Source organism: Dasypus novemcinctus, chromosome 8 (assembly GCF_030445035.2).
Source record: "Dasypus novemcinctus isolate mDasNov1 chromosome 8, mDasNov1.1.hap2, whole genome shotgun sequence".
Lineage (NCBI taxonomy): Eukaryota > Metazoa > Chordata > Mammalia > Cingulata > Dasypodidae > Dasypus > Dasypus novemcinctus.
Window position 1 is genome coordinate 45,012,611 of NC_080680.1, and position 22,254 is coordinate 45,034,864.

The window sequence follows — 22,254 nt, forward strand, 5'->3', positions numbered from 1 at the left end:
TCTCATTCAGATAAACAGGAATGAATTTTACCCCAATTGCATCTGTGAAAAGTAGAAGAAACACCTGGGAAGTTCCAGAACAAAATGATACTGATTAAATTTTGAGAATAAAGGACTGCAAACCATAAAATTGGCACATTTACTGGGTACTTCTCTTCCATAAAGACACTGTTATTTGGATGCAGAGAGCTAACTGAAAAGCAACCAAAATCAGAATAAATTTTAAGAATTTTAAGTGGTTTATTGTACTATGAAAATGATATCTAAAATACTTAACAGTAATCTAGATTTATATAATTTTACATGTCCATAGGTAAGCACACTCATGAGGTTCGGAATGTTTGTTTTGTTTTTCTCCTTTTGGTTTGTGTTTCAGTGATTAGACAGGGATTCTTTCCCTCCCAATCTTCTCATGAAATACCACCTCAGCTGCTATTTATCCATCATCTCAACCTACCATCTTTTTACCCATTCCACTTGAATAAGTTATAAAAGGAAGAAACTAAAGGAGGACATCTCCCAATAATGACTAATACAATTTCAATATTAAATATTAATGTAAATTAGAAGGAAATATTACCTTAGTTTATACCACTATGTTCTTAAATGTTATGTTATAAAGTTTATTCTAATAAAAATTTTAGTGATTATCAACTCTTCAGACTCACACACTTTCATCATAATGTAAATACTGGGAAGCAGATGTGGCTCAACTGCTAGAGCATTTGCCTACCATATAGGAGGTCCAGGGTTTGAACTCAGGGCCTCCTGACCCATGTGGTGAGCTGGCCCACGCGCACGGAGTGCCATGCCACACAGAGCTGTCCCCCACATAGGGGAGCCCCACATGCAAAGGGTGCACCCTGCAAGGAGAGCCACTCCACGTGAAAAAAGCATAGGCCACCCAGGAGTGGTACCGCACACACACAGAGCTGACACAGCAAGATGACACAACAAAAAGAGACACATATTCCCGGTGCCACCGAGAATGCAAGCAGACATGGAAGAATACACAATGAATGGATACAAGAAAGCAGACAACTGGAGGGGAGGGGAAAGGAAGAGAAAAAATAAATCTTTAAAAAAAAAGGAATTACTATATATTACTACCTATTCTTCAAAAGACTTTGTCAAGAAAGCAAAAAGGCAGCCTACTCAAGGGGAGAAAATATTTGAAAACCTCATATCCAACTCTACAATAAAAAGACAAGCCACCCAATTAAAAAATGCGCAGGAAAGCAGAAGTGGCTCAAGCTATTGAACTCCTGCCTACCACACAGGAGTTCCCTGGTTCAGTTCCCAGTGCTTCCTAAAGAAGACAGGCAGGTACAGCAAGCTGACACAACAAGAGACACAAGAAGAAAAACATAATGAGAGACATAACAAAAGCAGGGAAAAGAGGTGACTCAAGTGATTAGGCACCTCCCTCCCACATCAGAGGTCCCAGGTTCAGTTTCCAGTGCTTCCTAAAGAAACAAGGAAAATGAACAGACACAGCAAGTGCAAACAATGAGAGGGCATGGAGAAATAAATAAAAATAAATCTTAAAAAAAATGAGCAAGAGACTTGAATAGACATTTTTCCAAAGAGGAAAAAGAAACAGTCAAAAAGCACATGAAAAAGCTTCAACATCACCAGTATTAGGGAAATGCAGATCAAAACTACAGTGAGGGAAGCAGACTTGGCCCAATGGACAGGGCATCCGTCTACCACATGGGAGGTCCATGGTTCAAACCCCAGGCCTCCTTGACCAGTGTGGAGCTGGCCCTTATGCAGTGCTGATGTGCACAGGGAGTGCTGTGCCACGCAGGGGTGTCCGCCACACAGGGGTGTCCCCCGCATAGGGGAGTCCCACGCGCAAGGAGTGTGCCCCGTAGGGAGAGCGCCAGCGCGAAAAAAAGTGCAGCCTGCCCAAGAATGACACTGCACACAGAGAGAGCTGGCACAACAAGATGACGCAACAAAAAGAAACAGATTCCTGTGCCCCTGACAACAACAGAAGAGGACAAAGAAGAACATGCAGTAGATAGACACAGGGAACAGACAACTGGGGCGGGGGGCGGGGAGAGGGGAGGGGAGAGAAAAAATAAAAAATAAATCTTAGAAAAAAACAAAATAAATAAAAACTACAATGAGACACCATTTCACACCTTATAGAATGACCATTATTTAAAAAAAAAAAAAACAGAAAACTACAAGTGCTGGAGAGGATGTGGAAAAATAGGAACACTTCTTCACTGTCAGTGGGAATGGAGAATGGTGCAGCCTCTGTGGAAGACAATTTGGTGGTATCTCAAGAAGCTGAATATAGAACTGCCATCAATCCATCATATAATCCATCAATCCTGTTACTAGGAATATATTCAGAAGAACTGAAAGTAAGGACATAAACTGACATTTGCACATCAATGTTCACGGCAGCTTTATTCACAACTGCTATAACTTGGAAACAGTTCAAGTTCCTATCAAGAGATGAATGGATAAACAAAATGATGTGGTATATACATACAAAGGAATATTATTCAGCTCTAAGAAGAAATGAAATTGGGATGCACATGACAACATGGATGAATCTTAAGGACATTTTGCTGACTGAAATGAGCCAGAGACAAAAAGATAAATATTGTATGGTCTCACTAATATGAACTAAATGCTACAGACTATATGTTACTAGCAGATAGGATGGGGGTTGAAAATGGGAGCCAATGCTCAATGAATGTAGAATTTTTAATAAAGTTTACTGCAAATGTGTGGAAATGAATAGAGTTGATAATAGCACATTACAATGAGTATAACAAGCATCGCTGATTTATAAATGTGATTACAGCTGAAAGGGGTAGTCTGCAGATGGAAATGTCAATTGAAACACAGCTAGAGAATAATCTAGGAACTATATAACATAGTAATTTTAGTAGTAGAGATTGTGTTTAATAGTACACTTTTATAAAGTGTTAGGAATATGGTGATACAGGAGAAAACTACAACTAATGTAACTATGGGTATAGTTAACAGCAGTATTGTAAATTTTTGCAGCAATGGCAAAGAATATCTATCTATTCTAGGGACAACAATAGGAGGGTGTAAGGGGTATGGGATTTTGCCTTCTGTAATAATGAAAATGTTGTAAAATTGACTGAGATGATGACAGCACAACTTTGTGATGACAATGAGAGACACTTAGTGTACACTTTGAATAGACTGTACAAAGCATGGGACTGTATAAACACAGTATCCTGTGGTGGAAGATGGACTGTGGTTAACAGAGCAAATAAGAGACCATTCTTTCAGGAACAATAAAAAATACATAATACAGGGTATTAATACTTGGGTGGGTTGGGGAAAAAATACACACAATGTAAGATATTGGCTATAAGTTAGTTAGTAGTACTATTTTGACAATGCTCTTTCACAATTTGTAAAGTAATTCATAACAATGCAAGACATTGGTGGTAGGGTGATTTATGGGAGCCCTGTATGATGATGCCAGGCATGTTTTGTAAGTTCACAACTTTTACTATATACTTATTGCTTCTGTATATTCCATGTATGAATGATATATCTCAATGAAAATTCTTTTAAATGAAAAAATACTACTACTTAAAGAAGGCAAGCTCTTTATCTGTAAGTGGTGAGATAATGGGCAATAGTTCCCTTCCTCTTTATAACAAATGTGTTGCTTTAATAATCAGGAAAAAAAGGTTTTTAAATAACTAGATAATGACATTATGGAGAACAAAACTTTATTATAACAAATTCTCAATAAATGCTTATGTATCACAGGACCCTGGTCTGGGATCTTCCTCTTGCCTTCTTCTATTACCCTGCCTTACAACCCAAACAGCATATGAATGCATAAACAGCTTTATCATATGGTCTGTGACAAGTTGGAAATGGAAGGCAGTGGCTAAGGAAACCTAAAATTTACATATCACGTATTTAGAAAGGACACTAAATCTACTCTGGGTTCTATAAATTAGATTTTATTATACTAAATGCAAAATTTTTTTATGAGACAAAACAGGACAAATTTATACTGGAGACTAAATGGGTACAAATAAAACACAAATACTCTTGCACCTCATATACACATGCATAAAACTAAATCTAATATTAACAATGTCACTTACTCTTATTATTGTTTTAAAAGAACAACTTTGTTTAAAAAAACAATTAGCCTGATATTTGCCCAGTTTTTTCTCTATCATATGCACTCATCATATAAATAAGATAAACATTTTTTAAAAGTAGAAATGTAATTCTCAGTGTTCAATTTTACTTTTCTCAGCATTAAACTTTAAACTAATAAATAAAAGTTACTGTAAAATCTTATTCATATCAGTCATCCCATTCTTTGTACATCTTAACTGAAGTGTTCAAGGTTTCAAGGATCTCAGAGTTGTTGGTTCTTTACCTCTTTTCCACCAAGGCTTAGCAGGAAGATTAGAGGTTAAAAGAAAAACAACTCAGGCATTACATTATATCACTAATACATCAAGTCACGATAGTTAGTTATAAGCTACATGTGTCCACTATGAAGAAAAAATGCTCCTAAATTTCCCTCAAATACTGCTCACTATTTTCTTGCCCTTTCCGGGTATACAGACTACTCTTTGTGCTGTAAGAAAAGATGAAGCTTTAGATGATAACTTAACCAAGCAATTTCCTAACAAACAATATATTTTTATTCTATGTGCAAGAAAAACTAAAAATACCTTTCAGTACTTCTAAGGCATTTTGTATCTATTAGATATTTGAATTTTGTATTTTCCTTTGACATATTTAATATTTCTATAGAACACTTATTCTTGGAAGATAACAGGTTATCATAATCGACAAAATCCGACATTTCTTAGTGACTTACAACATCACTGAGATTTACAATTTCTGTCTTATTCTTTTTCTTCATAAAATTTGTTTAAAACCTACATTACAGTAGTAGTCCCACTGTTGCCTTAACAGAGTAATTCATAACTTGGCTTTTAATGTCATTCCATACAGTAAATAAATGTAAATGCAACTAATGGGGAGAAGATACTTCATAAATATAACAATGCTAAGTATCAACAATATGTTGAATGATTTAGTTATAGCTATTGATTCTTACATCTTGTGTCATGTAACTGGTATTAAACATTTGGCAAATTTACACAGGATAGAAATTTCAAGTTCATGACTGCAATAAAAGGAAAAATGAAAGGGATTTAAGGACCTTAGGAAATCCTATTTCCTATCACTTCAACTTTTCAGATAGTTTTGAAGTATTATTCTAATACTACATAATATTTATCAAAACAAGGACATGCTAGATAATTTATAGAGCACGGAGTTTTTCCTTGGGGTGTTCACAGTCTAAGTTAGATAAAACAAACATAGCAGATGTTTATATAAGGCTCTTGGCAAAGTTAAAATTTTAATACTCTTGAAAGTATACATTAGAGAGTGACAAACTATTTTCATGGCACAGAAATAAACTGAGGTTTGTTTTTCTTTATTACCCAATAGAGTTCATTTATATTTATTTAATCCAATTTCCCTATCCTCCAAAAACAATTTTAACATGCTGAGGTAAATAGCATTTGACATCCTGATCCTAAAGTTCATTCAAAGAATGTGGTTTGGATGAAAATAGAATAGTTTTACCACAAACATGTAAACAATCATTCAATGAGGTCAAGTCAAATGAGTGACTAAAAAATAAAATACACCTCTAAGTATTCTCATCTAAAAGGACACAACTTATGAACTAATGCACTTTCAAGGAACAGTTTCTTTTAGGAAAAACTACTACTAGAAAGATGTTTTTCTAGATCAAAGGTTAAAAAAAAAGAAAATTCAGCCACACTGAAACATAACAATTACCACTGATAAGTCTGTTAAAAGTTGAACTGTAAACAAACTGAATTAATGAGAATACATAAGAGACTGTCCAACATTTTTAAATGAACAAAAAAATGTAAATATTAACATCTTTATGAAATATGCTTCATATATTTATGGCTTGCTAATATCATATTTAAGTCCAAAATTACTAATTTGTTAATATTTACAAAGAGTTTTACAAACACCCAAGTGAACATACTGGCATAAGCTATTCAGTTTTCTGTTTTGTTTTTTGATAAAACTACCAGTGAAAAACATCCAAAAGGAGGAACTGCATTTTACCAAATTTAAAGTATTTATTTCAGTCATAAGAAATAAATTTTTTTGTTAAAATAACACAAATGAAATTTTGTATTTCACAATTCATAGATCAAGTGGTGCTTTTTTTCCCAGAAAATATGACAGAGGGAATCTTTCCTAACTCATTTTATGTGGGCAGCATTATCTTAATATAAAAAAGGATGACAAAGACATTACAAAAAATTAAATTACAGGCCAATGTCCCTCAGGAATACAGATGCAAAAATATCTATGACAAAATCCTAACAAATTGAATCCAGCAACATATAAAAAGGGTAATCATAATGAAATGGAGTTTATCCCAGAATTCGAAGTTGCTCTATTATTAGAATATCAATCATGATAATTTACCACACTAACAGACTAAAAGAGAAAAAGCATATGATCATCTTGATTTAAATTCATTCATAAATAAATACTCTAAGCAAACTAGGAATAAAAGGGAACTTTCTCAACTTGATACATCTACAAAGAACCTAAAGCTAACAATATATATAATGGTGAAAGATTGAATGATTTCTATCTAAGATCAGGAAGAAGACAAGAAAATCCTCTCATCATTTCTATTAAACATTGTAGATCTTAAACAATGTAATAAAGCAAGAAAAATTAATAAAAGCCTGACAAACTGGAAAGGAAGAAGTAAAAATCTATTTGTAGGCAATATGATTGTCTAGGCAGAGAATCCTAAAGACTCCACCAAAAAAGCTATTAGAAATAACAAACAAATTTAGTAACATCACAGGGTTTTAAGATCAATATATAAAAGCTATATATTTCAATACTGGCCATATTGTATTTCAATACTAGCATACAATACCATTTATAATATGTACGGTAGTTTGAATTATGTAACCCCCCCTCCAATCCCTAAAAAGTCCTTAATCTTAATCCATTCCTATGAGTATGAACCCATTACAAATAGAATCTTCTTAAGATGTTATTTTTAGTTAAGGTGTGAACATATGAAACAGGTTGGGCTTTAATCTGGATTACTGAAGTCCTTTATAAACAGAATGAAACTCAGATATAGAAAGAGAAAACCTTAAAGAAGAGTGGAAGCTGGAAGTCAATGGTACCAGGAAGAGAATGGAGAAGATGCCATCATGGGCATTACCACATGATGGAAAAGCCAAGGAAGGACCAATAATTGCCCTCAGTCAGTCCCAGAAAGTCACAGTCTTCAGAGGAAAAGCACTGCCTTGTTGAGGCCTCAATTTTGGAATTCTCCTAGCCTCAAAATTGTAAGTCAGTAACATTTCATTGTTTTAAGTCAATCCATTGTACAGTATTTGCTATAGCAGGCAGGAAACAAGACAAATAGTCTCAAATATATGATATATTTGAGGACAAATTCAGCAAAAAAAAAAAAAAATAGTGCATGAAGTATACACTGAAGACTATAGAAGATTGGTGAGAAAAATTGAAGCATACCTAAATAGAGATTAATCATGTTAATGAATCATAAGACTCAATATTATGATGTTGATTTTCCTAAATTTGATCCATAGGGTAAATACAATTCCAGCCAAAATACCAGTAGGCTTTTCTTGTGAAACTTGACAAGCTAATTCTAAAATTTATATGAACATGTAAAAGACCTAAAATAAACCAAAACAATTTTGAAAAATAACACGAAACGAAAACCCTTATCATACTACCTAATTTCAAGACTATAAAGCTACAGTAATCAAGAAAGTAGGGGGGTGGGGGGTATATGGGGACCTCATTTTTTTAATGTAATATTAAAAAAATAAAGACAAAAATATAAAAATAAAAAAAGAGAAAATTCAAAAAAAAAGGGTATTTTTAAAAAGATAGTAATAAAGTTGGAACAAAAATAAACCCTCATTGTAAATGGTTAATTGATTTTCAATAAAAGTAGCAAGGTAATTCAATAGAGAAACTAGAGTCTTTCAAACAAATGGTGCTGGAATAAATGGATACCCAAATAGAAAGATATGAACCTTACCTGACACCATATATAAAAGTTAACACAAAAAGTGTCATAGCTCTAAATACAAGATTGTAATCTCCTAATCTCCTAGAAGAAAATGTATGAGACAATCTAAGTGACATTATGTTTTTAATACTCCACAAAAAGCCCAAAATATAAAAGAAAAATATTGATAAACTGGACAATCAACAAAACTAAAGACTTTTGTTCCTTAAAAAAAACACTCAAAAGTATATGAAACCACATGTCCATAGACTTGGGGGAAAAAATGTATACAAAACCTGTTTCTAATAAAGGACTTGTATCTTGAATATATATAAAATAAGGAGAAGACAAAATAAGTTTTTTTTAAATGGGTAAATGCTTTGGATAGACACTTGATAGAAGATATGCAAACGACCAATAAGCACAAGAAAAGATGCTCCACATCATATATCACTAGAGAAATGCCAATTAAAACTGCATTCAGTTGCCACTACATATTCACTGAAACTATAGCTAAAATGAAAAGCACTGTCTAACACTGTGTAAAACAATTTGGCAGTTACTAATAAAGTTAAACATACCCTTATAGTATGACTCCGCAATCTCACTCCTACATATTTATCTGAACAAAATAAAAACATATGTCCATATAAACACTTGTACTTGAATGTGCATAACAGCTTTGTTCTTAATATCACAAAATTAAAAACAGTTCAAATTTCTATCCATTAACCAGAAAACAGAATAAACCAAGTTGTGGTATATCCATATAATAAAATAGCCATAAAAAGGAGCAAACTATTAACATACACAAGAACGATCTGAAAGGAAAAAATTGCATTCTGTATGATTCCATTTATATGAAATTCTAGAAAAGGCAAAACCATAGCGATATAAAGCAGAACTGTGGTTGCTGGGGGCCAGGAGATAGGGTAGAGGACTGACTAATGAAGGGCAGGACCAAATTTGGGGGGATGATGGAAATGTTCTATTTCTTGAGTGTGATGAGTAGTTCATGACTATATGTATTTGTCAAAACTCATCAAACTACACCTAAAACTGGTGAATAATATCTCAATAAAGCAGGTTGTGATAGTTTGAGATTATTTTTATAAATTCAAAAAAAGAGAAAAATTATGTTTGTAAACTAATCTATTCCATTGGGTATCCTTTGACTGTATTAAATTCAGTGAGTGAGGGGTTTCTCATTAAGTTTACTTCACAAAATCAATTTAGGGCTTCTGGTTGGGCTATATCAGTACGGCATAACTCAGGTTGAGTCCCCGCTCCCTTGGTGGGCCATTAAAAAGGGACATTTACTCAAGAAGACAAGCCAGAGGAGAGAACTTTGTCATTCTGATCCTGCCATGTGACAGAAAGGAGAAGGCTCAAACAGCTAAGGCCCAAGGGAGATATCAGCAATTTGCCTGATAGCTTATAACTGAGCTTGGAGAAGAGAGTTGAAACTTATATAGGAAACCCTGAGAGACAAGCCCTATGACAGCCAATAGCTGAGATCAGGGAGATGCTGGGCCCATGGAGCCTGAAGAGGAAGAGCAAACCCAGAGGGAAAGACTGAAACTCAGCAGAGAATCACTCACCATCTTGGTTCAACACGTGGCAGCTGACCTTGGTGAGAAAGCACCTCTTATGATATCTTGAGTTGGACTTTCCACGGCCTTGGGACTGTAAGCTTTTACCCCAAATAAATACCTTTTATAAAAGCCAACAGATTTCTTGTACTTTGCATCAGCACCCCTTTGGTTAACTAACATACGGGTTAAAAAAATAAAAGGAATCAAATATTATATGTGTTGAAGGCTTATACATGGGTCGGTATGTGTGACAACTTTCCCATCCAAGAATAGCTGCAATATATTTGAATAAGTAAAAATGCAAATATTAAAAAGAAATTTAGAAGGGTATCAATGGAAAAGTCTTTCTCTCTTATCCCTACAATTTCTATGCCTTTGTTCACTTAATTTGGCAAAGGAACAATATTACTACATAAAGAGTTGCTTACTAATGAAAGTATCTATATTTTAAGGGGATGCTTTATTAAAATAGAAGAATTACAAACTGATAACATATGGTCATTGGTTTCCGGGGGGGAAGGGGGTGCTTCCCCACATCCCTTAAGATCTGAAGCCTTTACCCTATGAATCAGAGTATTAGTGTCAGCATCGTAGCATCCCACTTCTAACAACCTTCCAACCCTTGCTCTAAATTTTCTCTCCTGACAAAATATAAACCACTTTTCATGAATATGTCAATCTGGATACATTACAAGTCAAATTAAAATATTCCTAAAAAATAACTAGAAAACCAAAGCTACATTTCTGTCCTCTGGGAGCTTATAGTACATGTGGGAAGAGAAAGCATGCACATAGGGTGCTAGTTTATTAATAATATTATATTCTTAATCATACAAGATACTATATATGGCAAAATAGGGTGGTGAATGATAAAGATAGCAAGTGTTCTGTGGTTAAAATGAAAACAAAGTGGCCCAGAATGACCCATAAGGAACTGGACTATTCTCAAACAACATGTTTGAAAAAGATGAATGAGAGCATTCTTACCAGGGCAAAGAGCATGAGAATGACAAAGATGTGGCAATGTGACCAATCTCCCGGTGGAAAGAGTAGTGATTGCTTACCTGAAATAGAAGGTTTATTAAGTAATTCTTATATGCCAGGCACAGAGAATAATAAAGAAATAAAGCTGTTTGGAAAGGAATTCTATACTTAGGAATTTGGTCTGTTTATCCTATATAAATAATAGAGTTCTGCAGAGTTCATGGCAATTTCATATACATTATCTCAACCAATCTTCACAACAAACTATTTTATAGAAGGCAGAAACAGAAGCTTAAGGAAGTAAAAAACCCTTATCTTCCTACTCCTAAACCAGTGCTACCTTATTGCTCCTTTCTGTATACCATTCAGTTTGTTTTTCTTAAGGAAACAATAAATGTTTTTTAAAATAGTGTAATGTGATAAAAAGTAATGTTTTAGTCAAATACTTATCACCAGGTTGCATGGGCTGAAGTAGAAGACAAAGAAAGGAGTTCTCGGAAAGGACATGTGGCTCAAGCAATTGGGCTCCCATCTACCATATAGAAGGTCCAGGGTTCGATACCCAGGGCCTCCTGGTGAAGGCAAGCTGGCCCACATGGAGTGCTGGCCCCACACAGCAGTGCTGCCCCGTGCAGGAGTGCTGGCCCACATGGAGAGCTGGTGTAGCAAGATGATGCAACAAAAAGAGACACAGAGGAGAGATATTAAGAGATGCAGCAGACCAGGGAGCTGAGGTGGCACAAGAGAATGATCGCCTCTCTCCCACACCAGAAGGTCCCAGGATCAGTTCCTGGAGCAGCCTAATGAAAATACAAGTAGATACAGAAGAACACACAGCGAATAGACATAGAGAGCAGACAACGGAGGGAGGGAGTAGAAATATTTTAAAAAGAAAAAAAAAACAAGCTCTCTTAGTAATCTAATAATAGGTGGTGGCAGTGGGAATGAAAACCATTGGATATGAGATTCTGTATAAAAAGATTAAGTTAGTGTCTGGTTTGAAAATGCCAAGAGACTCCAAGATAACTAGATTAGCAGAGCAACCGAAAAAACAGAAATGTCAAGAAATGGATCTATTTTGTTGGGAAAAACATGCACTGTGGGGTCAAATACTACCCCAATATGAAGATACAAAGCCAAACATTATATTAGTCTTTACTCCTGAAAGCATATTAACCCAGGGTCTACTGTCACTGGATATTTTCATTTAAAAATATTTGTAAATATTTGTCTATACTTAAAAGTCTACAGCAAACGACGGTGCACTCCATCTCTCTACACATATACACCCAGAGGTTATCCATATTCATAATAAAGTCAAGTAAGAATTTATAGCTAGTTTCCAGGAAACTCTAAGATAGATGATATACCTACATCTAAAGAATAAATATCTAATTAAATCTATAACTAAGCCAAGGCTTTCTTAGAGAACAAGGCTGTTCATCAACCACAAGTAAATCCTAATCTCTGGATTAAACAGAAGGCTTACATCTGAGAAAGAACTTTAAAATCTACAAAAAGATGAGTCTCTCTTATCTCTTTAGATGGAAATTATTTCTCAAGGCAGGGTTATTTTCATAACTTCTCCCATGGTTCTGAAGAATTTAATTCATTTACGTTATTATTTATTGATGAGGACATTGGACTAGTAGCTTATTAAAAACAACAAATGGAGACACTGAACAGATGGCTCAGTCTTCAAAAGGGGGTAACAAAAAGGTTAGGACCAAAAAACATGAAAGCTAAATCCAAGTAAAATCATATGCACCCTGGAATGGAAAGAACAGAGATGAATGCTGCTATTTGCAATGGCCAGTAGAGGCTGCCAGAGTATAAGAGCACATAGGGCTCCCCCAAACCCCCAAAACAAAGAGTTGCTACCAAAAGAAGAAAAATTTCCACAGTATATTATGAAACTCAGGATTCTGGACTCATCATAGAGCATTATTCAGTAACAATTACCAAGTGTCTTTTCAACCATAGCTTCCAGGCATGTGTCCCAAGAACAAAGGAAAGGCAGAATATTTGGGGTACTTTGAAAGATGGTCACATTTATCCACTGTCTGACCAAAAGAAACCACAAACCCTATGTGATTACTCTCTAGAAATGATGCCTTAAGTTCTACAGACAAGTGAAAATGAATATTTTCACTTAAGAATAATTTAATTTATGGTCTCGAAATCCTCATTTGAATAGATATCTTATTTGGCTTCTCTCAAAGGTAAATCACTTACAGCTAAAAGAAACTTTCAGTTATGTAGCCCAAAATCAGAACTTGATCAATCAACTGGAAGTATCAATCTTCAATTACAAATACTAATATGCTTAAAGGTAATGTCCTCATATTCAGTCGTCAGGTGAGATTCTGTCCCTTTGTGTCCCTCACCTACAGACTAGAACACAGAAACAATCAAATAAATATACAAGTGGCAATCAATTTTCAATACACATGAATATACTCTTTAATTTTAAGAATTATGTATCTGGACCTTTCTGAGCTCCACACACTGCAATTTCTTATAAAGAGGAACTTTGCTGTCAATCATTGTTCCCTTTTGCCACACAAATATGTGCTGCTGCTTTCACTTGTCACTCCTATTAGATGTAGGCAGCTTAGCACTAAATCAATTTAAGAAACTGCAGAAGTTAAATACATACATTATTACGATGACAGAAAAGGCAAATGGATGGATGCCTTGCAGCTCCATTGGCTTTCTTTGTTAAGGAAGAAAAAGCTAATTATCTGCAGCTGTCAACCATGAAGACCTAGACCTATTTAAGTCAACATTAGCTTTGGACAAATGAAAACATATCTCATATTTTTGCCTGATTGTTTTCTTTATTTGAAAAAAAAAAAACAATTTCATTAAAAGATATTAAACATTCTGAAGGACAATGGAAATTGAAAGTGTAAAACTACACATTTGACTCCCTTTTCATAATCCATTCATGTTAATATTTTTTAAACTGCAAATTTTTTGGCAATATGCATTCTCTAACGAATGTACCCAAAATTTAGACAAATGTAATGCTTCTCCACACAAGTTAATATAAAAAACATTCAACTGAAAGCCCAGAGATTACTGGTTACAATGAAAATATGTTACAGATGATCAAGAGAAATTCTGTTCATTTATTTAACAAAAGCAGAGAAAAGAAAACATGTTCCCAAATCAAAATGCCGCAAAATAAAAGAAAATTCACACTAAATCATAGTCTTATCTGTTTGCATATTATTCTCTTTATCTACCAATCTTCCATTTTCCAATCTAGTTTCTATAGAATCTAAACTGAATAATTGATTTTGTTTGAATTTCCTTTTTTTCAAATGTAAGGATCAACTTTTTAAAATTTCCAGGATATCAAATAAGGATGAAAAAAATATTTTTAACAAGTCAAATAAAAACAAACTTGTTCTGATCAATATACAAACTACAGAATCTCAACAGTAAGTTCAAAAAGATACACAAAGGTTATGTATGATTATAAACATAATTTTTGCACTTGCTCTTACAGATGAGCTTTTGGTGATTTTACAAAACATCATTTTCCCGTTATTTTCTTTAGGAGAGTTCTTCTCACAGGAATATACTTAACCATATTTTTAAAATCTCACATTAAAACACTGCCACTTTATTGATGTATTGAAATATATTAATGATCTTGGATCCCAAAAACCATTGTAAACATTGAGAAAACACACACACACTACTGCAAACATGTTGGCCATAAACAGAATGCAAATAATTTGAGTAAAACATGTTTTGTAATTACTGAAAACCAAACATTTGTGTGAAGAAATTATATGGACTGGTAGCCAGATGGGCACGTCTTATAAAAACAGTGCAGATACTCTTTTGGTGAGCATCAGGTTGAGGTAGAATGACACCGGTTCACTCTGATTCCTAGCTTCAATGCCCGTGCTGTGCTGTGCATGCAAAGAAGCTCACTGCTGCTCTTGCTGCAGCCTTGTGATCAGCACCTCTTGCTGCTGCTTTTGGAGCCTCCGCTGAAGGCCACATCAAATATGACTCCCGAGACTCCTTTTAAAGGTATCCACCTGCAGCCCATCAGCCTGAGGTAGGAATGAATTTAGAGACTCTAGTATCCTCCACATTTAAATGTACTCTGTGTCCTTGGCCTGGCTATTGTGCATAGGTTGTAATACCTATTTGTGATTAAACAAGCAAATAAATTACATGCAACATTCAAACTAGAGTGGTGTTGGCCCTGCTTTCAAGTGCTAAATTTTCTTTCAATTTCGATCTGCTTTCATTTGTTACGATAACCACATTTATATGACACACTGAGCTTTTTAATGAGTTCTTTAAACATATGCAACCCCTAACATAAGCAAACCAATAGAGATAATCAAAATTTACAAAATCTATAAGAAAAATTGTATATGCAGCTTAACAGAATTATAGTTTCCGAAATTATAGTTCCATGTTCACATCCCCACAAACCAGATCTGGAGGAAAATCTTTTCCAACTATACTTAATATACAACCTCAAGACTCTGATCTGCTACAACCCCTCCCAGCTTATCTTAAGGTAGTACTACTGTATTCCTCAGCCTCAAATTTGTTGGAGAAAGGGCAAAAAGGTCAAGTATCATTAGTATACATAATATAAAAACTAAACTCATTTCAAATCCAAAGAATCACATAGGAATAAGGAAAATCAGTCACAGTTAAAATATAGATGCAGATATGGCCCAGGTGGAAGGTAAAGAGATAGCATAATTAAGTGGCTACACTCTACCAAACACTAAATTCCAATTGCCTCAAAACTAGTAATTGGCAGGATCAAGAAGATCCTATCCCAACCTCTGACAATAAAGCCCAGGTTCTCTTCACAGCATGATACAGCCTCCTCCATACAAAATCTCTTCTCTGCCAGGACTTTTAGAAATCTTTATCAATCAAGATTAAGAGATGATTGCCACCCTTACAACTAATGATGCTGGTGCATGTAAACATGGCAAAAATGGTGACAATGATTAGAAGGAAGTCCATGTCTTAAAATGAGAGGTTCCTGATTATGATGAGTTGGACTCAGATGTGACCTCTCTACACATGCCTCTTCTGTCACTTTTACTGAACCTGTGATTGGCGCTGGGGTTTGTGTATGCTCAGGAGACTTAAATCTCTGGACTGTCCATGTGCCTGCTGTGCCCTGAGCTTCAGCAGAGTTGCAACACCTACTCTCCAGTTTGTTGGACTTACCCAGGTCAGCTGATGGGGAGGTGAAAATGGTGAACCTCCACACCAGGGAACCGAGTATCTACATCTGCAAGCAGGAAAATCACATCCATCAGCATGTGGGATCTAAGCCCCTCTGAATTTAGAGGTGAAGTGAACATTGCCATCCCAGGGTCCACAAGATGGAGCAATATAATATGGATTGGAGAGGACTTGCTGGTATTCTACTATAGAACTGACAATGGAAAAAACTATCATTGATGTGGAGATGGTGGCCATGAGTTTCTGAGGCCAGGGAGAGGGAGGAAGAAATGTGGTATGGGGGCATTTTTGGGACTTGGAGTTGTCCTGAACAGTATTACAGGGACAGATGCAGGACATTGTTTATTCTGCCATAACCCACTGAATGGACTGGGGGAGAGTGTGAACTACAATGTAAACTATGGTCCATGTGGTGTGGCAGTGCTCCAGGGTGTATTCACCAACTGCAATGAAGATGCCTCACTGATGAAAGGGGATGTTGATGTGGGAGGAGTGGGGGTGGGTATATGGGAACTTATTATGTTTTTTAACGTATGTTTTGTATGGTCTATTATCTTTTTTTAAAAAACAATTTAAAAAAAAGAAATTTAACATTGAAAAAAAAAATGAGAGGAATCAGATAGATGGCCTTTAAGGGCCTTCTAGCACTAACATTCTAATATCCCACATGTTACTTACTTATCTTGCTAAGATATCTGGAAACAGACAAGAACCCTCTGGCTATTTAACTTTCTGAAATCTGTTCAATGTTATAATTCCCACTCCATTACTGTTTTATAAGAATTTAGAAATATCATCTACACTAATGTGAGAACTTACGGGAAATTAGCATCAGATTATATAGGCAAGGCTAGACTCTCTCACAAAAACAACAGAGGAAGGGTAAAGCATTGTCTGAGGGAGCTGCTCTGGGGATCTGCACACAAGAAGAGTGCTGTGTATCCTCCAGGAGGGTAAGGGACAAAAAGATGAAGAAGCTGAAACAAAAACCATGAGTAGCTAACCCCTGTGGCCAGGAAGAGGACCCATTCCCCACCCTCAAGGTGAACAGCCTAAGTAAAATCTGTGACTCACTGCAGCCAACTAAAAGGCAAACATTCATCTTCCTCCCTGGGAAGAGGGAGAGTATGGTGGAGTGGTTTCTCTTCAGTGAATTTTGTCAGCAAAGCCTGCTTTGAATCTCAGCTCTGGCTGGACCATAATTATGGGCAAGTGAAGGTTGAAAGAGATACCTCCATGGAAAGATTTGGTGACAACCACCACCTGCTAGCCAGCCAGGAAACTGCCAAGAAGGAAAACCACTTTTTGGAGTCTCTCATCCCAGTCTGCTTGGAGAAAATCTGCACCCTATTAGTGGGCCCCTAGTTCTATTTTGATAACTAAAGCTGAGGAATTATAAAGATTTAGAATAAATTGAACCAAAAATCAAAGAAGAGCTTTGAAACAAAACCACTAGGCAAAAAAAAGAGAAAACTGACTGTCATAGTAAATTCACCAACATAATCAGATGCCTAGACATCAGCAAAAAATTACAAGCCATACTAAGAAACAAGAAGAAATGGCCAAAGGAACAAACCAAAAATCCTGATAAGACACAGGATTTAAGACAAATAATCAATGGTAATCATAAAAATCTCCTAAATCAACTCAAGGAGTTGAAGGAATATATGACTAAACAGATAAAGAATATTAAGAAGACATGGATGAGCATAAATAATAATTTGAAAACCTGCAAAGAAAAGCAAAATAGCTTATGGGAATGAAAGACACAATGGATGAGATTTAAAATGCATTAGAGGCAGGAAGTGGATGTGGTTCAAGCAGTTGAGCAACCACCTCCCACCTGAGAGGTCCTGGGTTCAGTTTCTGGTGCCTCCTGAAAAAACAGAAACAAACAACAAGCAAAACAAATGAAAAAAACAACTCAGGGAAGTTGATGTTGCTCAGTGGTTGAGCGCTGGCTTCCCACATGAGAGGTCCCAGGTTTGGGTCCTGGTGCCTCCTTAAAAACAAAAAGTTGAACAAAAGCAAACAAATAAAAACAACTCAGGGGACTTGATGTGGCTCAGTGGTTAAGCACCAGCTTCCAACATGCAAGGTCCCAGGTTCAATTCCTTGACCCGGTATTGCAAAAAATAAAAATATATATATGTATGTATACGTGTATATATATATATATGTATGTATATGTGTATATATATATATTAGAGGCATGTAACAGCAGATTTGAATTGGTAGAGGACAGAATTAGTGAACTGGAGGAGCAAGCAACTGAACTTGAAACGACAGAAGAGAAAGATGAAAGAATGGAACAAGGTCTCAGAGAATTGAATGACAACACAAAATGTACAAATATACACATTATCAGTGTCTCAGAAGAAGAGAACAGAAAAGGGCAGAAAGAATATTTGAGGAAATAATGACCAAAAACTTCCCAACCCTTATGAAAGACAAAAATACCAAAACCAAAGAAGTACAACACATTTACACTTAACGTAATTCTCACAACTCTGTGAGGTGGATTATTATCTTATTAAAGATAGTGACATGACGGATACAGGACATTATACATTTTGTCAAAACCTGTAAAAGTATGCAGTACAAATTGTAAACCATACTCTAAACTATGGACCATGGTTAGTAGCAATGCTTCAGTATTTGCTCATCAATTATAACAAATGTATCACACTGATGAAAGATGTTACGAAGAGGGGGAAATTTGTGCGTGGGGTGTATATAGGAATCCTTATATTTTCAGTGTAACTTTTACGTAATCTAAGTAATGGCAAAGCCAAGTCTCAAAAAAAAAAATCCATCTTTTATTACTATAATTACTCTCAATTATGAGTATGACTCAGTTAAACTGGCTTTAACATATCTCTGAAACATTTCTAAACCTGCTCTATGTAACCTGGTTTCCCTAAGTTTGAAATACACTAAATATAATTAAGGTCATAGGAGAATTATTTTTATGCTTACATGTGACATAACTTACGTTTACAATATAGATTTTATTTTATAAAGAGGATGCTAATTATTAAAAATATCCTCTCAAATTCCAGCAGGAAAAAAAAAAGATGTAATTTTGAAGTTTGTTAAATTATAAATCAGCCTTGTCCTTGCTTACATCCATTTAACAGGACAGACAGTAGTACTTCAGGTTTCTGTCTTCAATCCCTCAGAACCTTTCTATCAAAAGTACTGCGATTACCAAAGACCAAAATGATTTCACTTAGTAAACCAGCTTCTTGCCCTTTCATTAGGCCCTAATCTAAATTATCACATAAAGACAAAAGGCTCTGTACTGGTGACTGGCTCCTGCTAAAGGGCACTGGCTAGGCCATGTGGCCTGATGAAGTCCTAGGACACAGAAAGGTTCTTTTTGGACTTTATCAGTCTTGGAGCAGGCAATTTATTTTGAGCCAGAAAAATAAAATATAATCTTGGGCCATCTGGTTCTGTAACACTCTCTATTTGTTTAGAAAGGTCACTGTTGTCAAGTCATTGAATGTTATCTCTGGAATTGACAGGAAGAGGGAAGTTTTTGAAAGCAGGCCAGGAATAGTGAAGCACCGGATATTAAGGTGTAAAGCTAAGCTTTTAAATACTACTGGGATTTGACCACAGTTCAAATCCCAGCTCCCCCAAGTACTAGTTAAATGACCTCGGGCAAGTCACTAGCCTTCTAACTTCATTTTTCTCATCTATAAACCTTAGATAATAACATCCTAGAGAGAAATTATGAAGCCAAAATGATATAATGCATGTCTATCACTAGCTTATAATTACCACCCAAAACTTATTCAATAATTATTTTACATGTAACTTTTGTTTTAATATTTCTTTAGTTTTGTTAAACTAAAATTAAAATTTTCATTACTTTTCTACATAATTGTCAAGATGGCAAAATGGAATTTAAATACAAAAACTCAACTAATGCCATGCATATCAAATATATGGAATAGAATCTATTCCTAAAGAAAACGTAGTCTATCTTAAGCATTCACTTTTTTTTTAAACCGATTTTTAACATTTACTATTTTCTTGATGGAATAATTAGGTTGTTATGACTGAAGAATGAAAACTAGGCAATATCAAATCCTTATATGAACAACTTCAGTGGGCCTAGCACTGCTTTTACTGGACAACTGTCATGGTATCCTGATGTTGTCTTGCAATAGTTATTTTCTTTGCATTAGGTAAGCGTCTATTAATGTTGAACAGCAGTATTATGACCCAACTATTGTAGTAACAAGATGACCTAGTTGATTTAGACAAGCTATTTAGGACCTTTCCCTGTGCAAGATTAGCAATGTGGTCACAAATTAAAAATGAATAATTAAAGCATACGTTAAAAAGCAGCTCAATCAAAACTCCATGCAGAATGTTGCCAAAGGGCAATGCTTCCAATTCAGTATGCCAGTTTCTGGATCTATTTATGTAATCCCTTAAGGGTCCCAAAGGTAGAAAAATATTTCACCTGTACTTTGGGAAGAAAGAGCTATCAACTTTAATTTTCCCCACATCAAACTTTTCTCCCCAAAATCAAAGTAGGCACTATAAGCTAATTGGGGCAAAAGGTACAATCTTGGGCTAGCAAAGAACATTTCCATCTGTTTTATATTTCAAATATTAACTGCTACAGTTTCCTATTTGGTGTGGTAATAACAACAGGTACACATCTTCCATATTAACTACTGAGTTCTCTGCTTTCTCCAAATACTGACCTGAGATCTCTGGGAGTTATTAAAATCAAAGTTCAGACTTCAGGATTTAGACAAGAAGGCTACCTACAGACCTACAAAAGTCTAAAATATCATTACATGCATACTGAGTTAGGGTGCTATAAAGAAACCTAAGCCTATACAGAAAAATATACTTGACCAACCTTTACTTACCCAACTTGCTATATGAACCCATACTCTCCATTTTCTTTTCAACCACACTGACAAAGGCCCATGTATCCTGAAAACTCACAGCCTGTAGGCTATTCTCTAGCATGGCCTGCACACTTCGGCTCCCATCTACCAAGCCAAGTTCTATGTTCAACAAGAACCAGTAGTATATGCTTTTAAACCTCATAAAGGGGATTTGTATGTTATTGTAACCAGTTAATTTAACTGAAACCATGAAAACAAAGAAAAGGTTTTATATGTATAAAAACTAAGTCAGGGAAGCAGATTTAGCTCAATGGATAGAGCATCCACCTACCAAATGGGAGGTCCAAGGTTTAAACCCAGGGCCTCCTGACCGGAGTGGTGAAGCTGGCCCAAGCACAGTGCTGATGCGCGCAAGGAGTGCCTTGCCACACAGGGGTGCCCGCCCCCCCCACAAAGGGGAGCCCCACGCGCAAGGAGTGAGCCCCGTAAGGAGAGCCGCCCTGCGTGATAAAAGTGCAGCCTGCCCAGGAGTGGCATCGCACACACGAAGAGCAGCAAGATGACACAACAAAAAGAGACACAGATTCCTGGTGCTACTGACGAGAATACAGGCAGACACAGAAGAACACACAGTGAATGGACACAGAAAGCAGATAACTGGGGGGCAGGAGCGTGGGGGATAGGGAGAGAAATAAATAAAATAAATAAATTTTTTAAAAAACTAAGTCAAATGCTCTGTAAAGAGTTGATAAAGGCAAGTCATGACAAAACACTGCTGTGGAAATAGGCAAAGATAAAAGAAATATAAAAGATAGAAGAAATCAGAAAATATTCCCAAAGACTATCATGATTGCTTTATGAAAACAAACTGCTAAGCCCTACCCCCAGTTTTCTGATTCAATAGACCTGAGCTGAAAAGGAAGAATTTGCATGCTAAGAAGTTCCCAAGGGATACTGACGTGGCTACTCTGGGAAGTACACTTTGAGAACTACTGTAACTTAAAAAGAGAAAAACTGCTTTGCAATTGTCTAAATGTTTAATCTACATTAAAGAAACAAACTGAAAATTGAGAATGATTTGTTATGTGCGTAGGTGTATGCAAGTTGACTCCACACAACAAAACTAAATCACAAGGAAAGGCCTTGGTCCTAATCAAACCCAGTCATTTGTGTGTGTTAAGTTAAAATAAAATGTTACTGGGATGTATGCATAATTCTTTATAACCTACTGTTTAAAATAATTTTTTCAATTAATGGAAAAATTATATGAACAAATTTCATCAGAAAATATCTTCCCTCAATTATGGACTGACAAAGTACCACTTTGAAAATCCCTTCACTTTCACAAATTTCAAGAAGAAAACCCCACAGTGACAGCCTTCTTGTTCACAAACTTCTTATACACATAACTTCATAATATCAGTGA

At 35.6% G+C, this 22,254-nt stretch overlaps 1 protein-coding gene across 17 annotated transcripts in view; it reads right to left on the reverse strand.

Moving 5' to 3' along the window:
• Positions 1–22,254, reverse strand: part of RFX3 (regulatory factor X3) — a 345,069-nt gene that overhangs the window by 267,894 nt on the left and 54,921 nt on the right. For 2 of the 17 annotated variants that reach the window (XM_058301788.2, XM_058301784.2), the window contains exon 1: positions 10,705–10,777. The exons of the other annotated variants lie outside the window; for them this stretch is intronic. The gene's annotated coding sequence lies outside the window, so the exon portion shown is untranslated. Of the gene's footprint in view, positions 1–10,704; positions 10,778–22,254 lie in introns of those variants that run through there. 17 annotated transcript variants of the gene reach the window in all.